The sequence below is a fragment of the Fukomys damarensis genome, unplaced genomic scaffold (assembly GCF_012274545.1).
Source record: "Fukomys damarensis isolate Sample0158 unplaced genomic scaffold, DMR_v1.0_HiC HiC_scaffold_39, whole genome shotgun sequence".
In the NCBI taxonomy this organism is placed as follows: Eukaryota; Metazoa; Chordata; class Mammalia; order Rodentia; family Bathyergidae; genus Fukomys; species Fukomys damarensis.
Genome location: NW_022900951.1, coordinates 28,966,269 through 28,972,378, shown reverse-complemented (window position 1 = coordinate 28,972,378; position 6,110 = coordinate 28,966,269). Strand labels below are relative to the sequence as shown.

At 37.7% G+C, this 6,110-nt stretch overlaps 1 pseudogene; it reads right to left on the bottom strand.

Annotated features, from left to right (window-relative positions):
* Positions 1-5,220: 5,220 nt before the first annotated feature.
* On the bottom strand, positions 5,221-5,760 carry LOC104851353 (annotated as a pseudogene).
* Between the last annotated feature and the right edge of the window lie 350 nt (positions 5,761-6,110).

Genomic DNA, 6,110 nt, shown 5'->3' with positions numbered 1-6,110 from the left:
TTATGAAAAATCTGTATGTTCCATTTGCACCTTGTGTAAAGTGGAAATAATGAAATCATTCACCTCATTGTATTGGTAGGAAAATTATGTGAACTGTATCTATCATAGTAAACAAGAAATATTAAGTATTTACCCTGGAAGTCAATACATGTCAACTAATTCTTTTATTGCTTTTTTTTTTCTTGAGGGTCTCACAATGTAGTTTAAACTGGCTGCAAAGTCATTATATAGCCCAGGCTGGCCTCAAGCTCATGGAGATCCTCCTGCCTCAGTGTCCCTAGTACTGAGATTCTAGGCATGTGCCACAACACCTGGTTAAGTATTAACTACTTATCCTAAAAGTACAAATAGCATCCACAAAACACATTTTGATAAAAAAGGCAATTAGAGAAGGCTTCCTCAGTAGTGATACTGAGATAAATACTTAAGAATAGACATCGGGATATTCCAGGTGAAGAAGACTGGATGTTGTGCTGGGATTGTGAGCTAGCTTCCGGAATACTGGAAAAGAAGTTTCATTTGGTTTGCACAGTGTTTAGCATTTGTAAGCATGATTCTCAAATATTTAGTTACCATGATATTTCACACAAACACAAGACCTTTAAAGGTCAGAAATACTCATTGCGTTTGCCAATGCCAGCAGGGGGACAGAGCTGTAAGACAGCTTCCCATGTTCGCTAGATGAGGCCACTGCTCTACCTGATCGGCACACCTGAGGACACATACAGCGGACACCGAGGAAATATACCCAGGCTACTGTCTTCCTTCTGTGTTGCCTCCTTCGTATAATAAATGTTATATTCTTGATGACTAATGGGGTTGACATTCCACCCAAATAGCTTCACAGAGCTACTGATCCTTATAAGAAGAGGAATTAAATGTTGAGAACAGCTTTATTGAAAATAATATACTCGCAAATATGGGGACATAGAAATTGATAAATTCTTTTTTTTCCTCATTGAGTTTATTGATACATTTTAGGTATACAGTACAGTTACATTCATTACTGGGATCTTGTACCTCTACATGACAGGTCTTGGTTCTCATTTTTTCCTGTTATCCCTGCCTGATAATTATGTACAAGGACATGGCCACAGTCACAATTCAAATATAAAATATTTTCATGTCCCTAAATTTTCTTCCCTTTTTCTATTTAATTCTCTCTACCAACCAGTGGACCCAGGTAACTATTTATTTTTTATATATTATGATCTTTCAAGAAATGTATATGGATCCGTGATACATAGGTTTGATTCCTTCAATATATCATTCCTAGTACTTTGCGTATTAATTATTATTCCTTTCACGTGCTGTAGTATTTCATTAGATACACTACACTTTGATGATCTATTCACCAGATGATAGAGTTTACGGGTTTTACCAGGTTTTAGCTATAAAAAATGAATAAATAATGTAGACATACATATTTTCGTATCCTTTACATAAATACCAGGGAGAATTGTTGAGACTTACAGTAAGTATTTGAGCAATTTATAAGACATGGCTTCATTCTTTTTTAATCTGACCATATTCTAATTTCACTGCACGTGAATAAGAGATCTAGTTGCTTCCATTCATATTGGAACTTGATATTATCAGTCATTTTTTGCTTTAACCATAATGTTTCTCTGCCATGTTTAGTTTTTTGCTCCCTTAGCTAGAGATTTTGACTGTCTTTCCATGGTAGTAGTATCTATTTATATGTTTTGAGAAGTTTATTTAAAATTTTGCCCACTCAAAAGTAAGATTTTTGCTAGTATGCAGATTCAGCAAAATTCCAGGATCCAAAGTCAACATATAAAAATTAGTCTCATTTTGTATATTCATAGTGAACTAGTAAAAATAAGAAAATAGTCACAGTTTTAATAGCATAAAAAATAAAGATTTAGAAAAATGTAACTAGTGAGATGTCTGACTGAACACTGATATTATAAAACACTAAAGAAATAAAGACAAATGAAAATATTGTATTCATAGACCAGAATAATATTGTTAAAATGTCTATAATACCCCAGTCAATTCATAGAGTCAATATAACACATATCAAAATCATAATGATATTTTTGCAAAATTTGAATTAAAAATCTTAAAATTGGTGTGTAAGTGAAGAAGATCCCAAGTAGCCAATGTGATCTTAATGATGAAGGAAAAAAAGGTATAAGTATTGATTTGATTTTCAAAATATATTGAAGAACTACAGTAATTAAACTAATATGGTACTGGCATAAAGGATGAAAAATAAACCAATGGAACATAATTAGAAATGAACACAGTTGTATATAATCACCTGATCTTTAAAAAGTATGCCACAAACACAGAAATAGGGAAGAATAGACTTTGAACTCTACTGGGGAAAATAGATATCCAAATGCAGAGGATGGTATTCAAAACCTGTCTTACACCATATACAAAACGTAATCCAAATGGAATCTTACATGTAAGTCTGGAAACTATAAAATCTATTTGAAGAATCCATAGAGGAAAAGCATTTGAGGCGGGCCTTGGCAGTGAATTCTGTAGTATGCCACACAAGGCATGGAAAGCAAAACTAGAAATGTGAGATTGAATCACATTAAAAAAAATTCTGCACAGCAATAGAAGTCATGAACAAGATATTGCAAATTATTCCTTGAAAAAAATACCAAAACATATTGTATATTATAGGATGTTAATAGCCAACATGTATAAGGAACTCCTACAACTCTGTAGATAGAAAACTCAACTACAAAATGGCATTGGACTTAAATAAATATTTAGTCAAAGATGACATACAAACAGCCTCTCGGTGTATGTGATAACATTTGTTCAAAACCACTAGTTATCATGGAAATGCACATCAATCCCACAAATTGATATTGTTTCACACATACATTGGTCAAGAAATAGATAAACCAAAACCCTATGCATGATTACTGTTAAAAGAGGAACATTATACAGCTGAATTCATTGAAGCAGTGTAGGGTGGTGGTTGCCTGGGGCTTAGCGAAATAGGGAATTGTTGCTCAGTGGATACAAAATTTCAATTGCACAGGATGAATACATTCTGGAGATATGTTTTATAATTCCTGCTGTTAATAAAATATTGTGCAATTTAAAATACGTCAAAAGGAGAAATCTCATAAATATTCTTACCTGCCATACACAAAAATACACCAGGAAAATTTTTGCAAGTGATCAATATATTTAGTACCTTGATTTGCAGTGATGGTTTCAGAAATGCATTCTCTCTCTCTCTCTCTGTCTCTCTCTCTCTCTTTCTCTCTCTCTCTCTGTCTCACTCTCTCTCTCTCTCTCTCTCTCTCTCCCACACACACACACACACACTCATCAAATAATGTGCTTTCATTATATAATTATTTGTGTATATGGGACATCAATAAAGCTTAAAAAATAAATAGAGAGGGGCAACCCACTTTCGGTTCCCCTTCTGTCTCTCTTAGAATCTGTCTTTCCCTCAATAAATGTTTCCTACTGTTAGCCTCCATTGTTCCTAGAATTCATTCTTCAATTTTAGCGAACAGGAACTTGTGTTTTGGATATCTAGCAGGATCGGGAGTTACATTTCTTCCCCCTACATCATTTTGGAGGTCTTCCACCAAGATTACTGGTCAGAAGTAAGAGTTTTCTTTCATAGGTTTTAACATTGGTCTTTTGGCTTCATAGATTGTAACTTGTTTCACATGCTCTCATTTGATTCCTACATTATTTTTTTCATATTAATGCATGCTTTTCACTATATTAAAATCGGGCAATGGTCTGACAATAAAAAGGCTGCTTATGGAATACTGTTCAGTGAAACTTTACTTAAAGGGTATTAAATCCTTAGACCTAAGGTTTCCCCCCAGGAATAGATGAATGGAAATGTCATTGCATTTCAGACTTGATAGTAACTTAACTGCTTCAAAAGGTGGTTTTACACATAGAGTTAAAAAAAAAAACAAAACCTAGGGAACCGCATGAATTGCCTTTATTTCAGCATGCATCCACATTTCAGCATTTAGTGGTCCTGAACAGAGTGGAAGGGCACAGCAGGTGCCAGGAGGCCAGGCCCGTCAGTCCCAGGTCCACTGCACACCGAGCTGCTCCTTAGTCCCCACTGACCATCTGAGAAGTAGCACATCAAAGTCAAAGTCTGCACTGGGCCAGATTCCTTGTTCTAGTTGTCAGATTCCAAACTAGACCCAAATGGAAGCAAGGGTGACCACATGGCAGCCCGTGTAAACCTTATTCAGGGTCTTAAAGCAAAGTGGGTACGAAGAAAGGGAACCACCCAGAGGGAATGGGTGTGCTTACTCTGTCCTCGTGTGACCTTGCTCCAGGCCTGCCCAGCAGGGATGAGCACTGGCAGGTTTCTGCTCATCAGCTGGTGGTGATAGCAGGCCGCAGAGCCCAGGACCCAATACTCATTTTCCAGATGGTAGAAAACAAATGATTGTGGTTCCAAAACTACATGAGGGCAGTCAGACTCTTTCCAACCTAGCCTGATGGCTTCTTGCCAAAGGAAGGAAGGGTGGGGACAGTGACAAGGGTAATGGAGAGGAGGAGGAGGGTGAAGCAGGACCCCTTTATCAACATGGGAGAGAGATGGGGGAAAACCCTGAATTCCTCACCAAAAGCCAACTTCAGAGGGTAACTGAGGGTTACAATCTATGCTTTGGCCAAGGGTGGGAGTAGAGGAGAATGAGACAGGTCAGTGGCTTGGAAGGAGGCATCATTTAAGACATAAAAAAGAAACCAGGGTGCAGGCAAAGCACCCGGACATCCACCAGTAGTCCCACAGGCTGCGACCTGAAAATTCACATCTATTCAACCAGCCATGATGCCTGGCCAGGGTGCCAGGGGTGGAGGAGGCCGGGAGGGGAGAAGGCAGACCCCTAGGCCATAACATCAGCAGCAAGGTGATTATGTGATGTGTCTTTGCACAGTTGTGTTGGACGTGCCCCGCCAGTCATGATGGGAATCAATTTAAATAGACTTTCTTGGTCCCAGAAGTTCAACTCTGGGGACAGTGGTTATGCTATAACACAACTTATATATTTCAAATGGACAAAAACTTAGTATCATTTATAGTCTCTTAAGATAGTCTGCCTTTAAATGGGAGCTTCCTTTCTAGTACTTTGAAGTCTACAAGACATAACTAGAAAATTTACTATTGTGGAAAATGGCTGCTTAAATGGAATTGAAAGTGGTGGTGGGAGGAAGGGCCTGTGGGTTTTTGTATTAAATGCTGTAACCCTGTCTTTCAGGAAGCTGCAGAAGTTTCATATTTTCTTTAGACATCATTAAGTGCTGAAGCTCTTGCAGAACTTTAATGCTGTATGAATTCTGCCATTTTGCTAGCACTGATATGACTGTTAGGTCCACTACTCTATTAGAACTATTAACTCCATTCATATTAATTTTTGTTACAAATCTTACAAAGGGAGCTGCTTCTGTTATTTAGGTCCACGTTCTATTTTAAGGCTGTATATTCTTTTTTCATAAATTGTACTTGAGTGCTCAATTGCCATCCTTGTCCATCTTGTAAGTGTTATGTCTTTGTCATTCTAGACCCCAGCTAACTGTGCCATCTCCTACTCCTTCCTACACTTCTTTGAGTTCTTTCAACATTTGGAAATTGTGAGGGACTTTTACTCCCAAGCCTGTGGTGACTGCTATCTTGTGTCTCTGTCGCTTGAAGGCCAGCCCCTTCACTTCCCACCCAGGCCTGGGCCCAGGCTGTGATGGGCAGGTGCACCTAGATTCTGGTCTTTGTTTCATAAATTCTGGTCTTTGTTTCAGCTTTTGTTTCAAAAGTGTCTTAATTTTAAGTTGTGTGTTAATTGTTTGCACATCTCTTGTTTTTCTTATGCATTGTCTTTTGTTAAAATTACATTTTGTTCTTGTTTTGTATGTGTTATATTAGGACTTAGTTGCTTCAAAATGCTATAAAATGGGTGTCTTATGAAATAACGTAAGATAAAGACAGTTGAGGCTTTTATCTGTCCCTTATAGTATCATAAACAGGTGGTGGTTATTCTGCCAGCTAGGAATTGCCCTTAGGACAGGTGCCTCTCTCAAAGCAGAGGACAGGTTCCTCTAGTTGCCCTCTGGTGAATCCCCACTCCCAT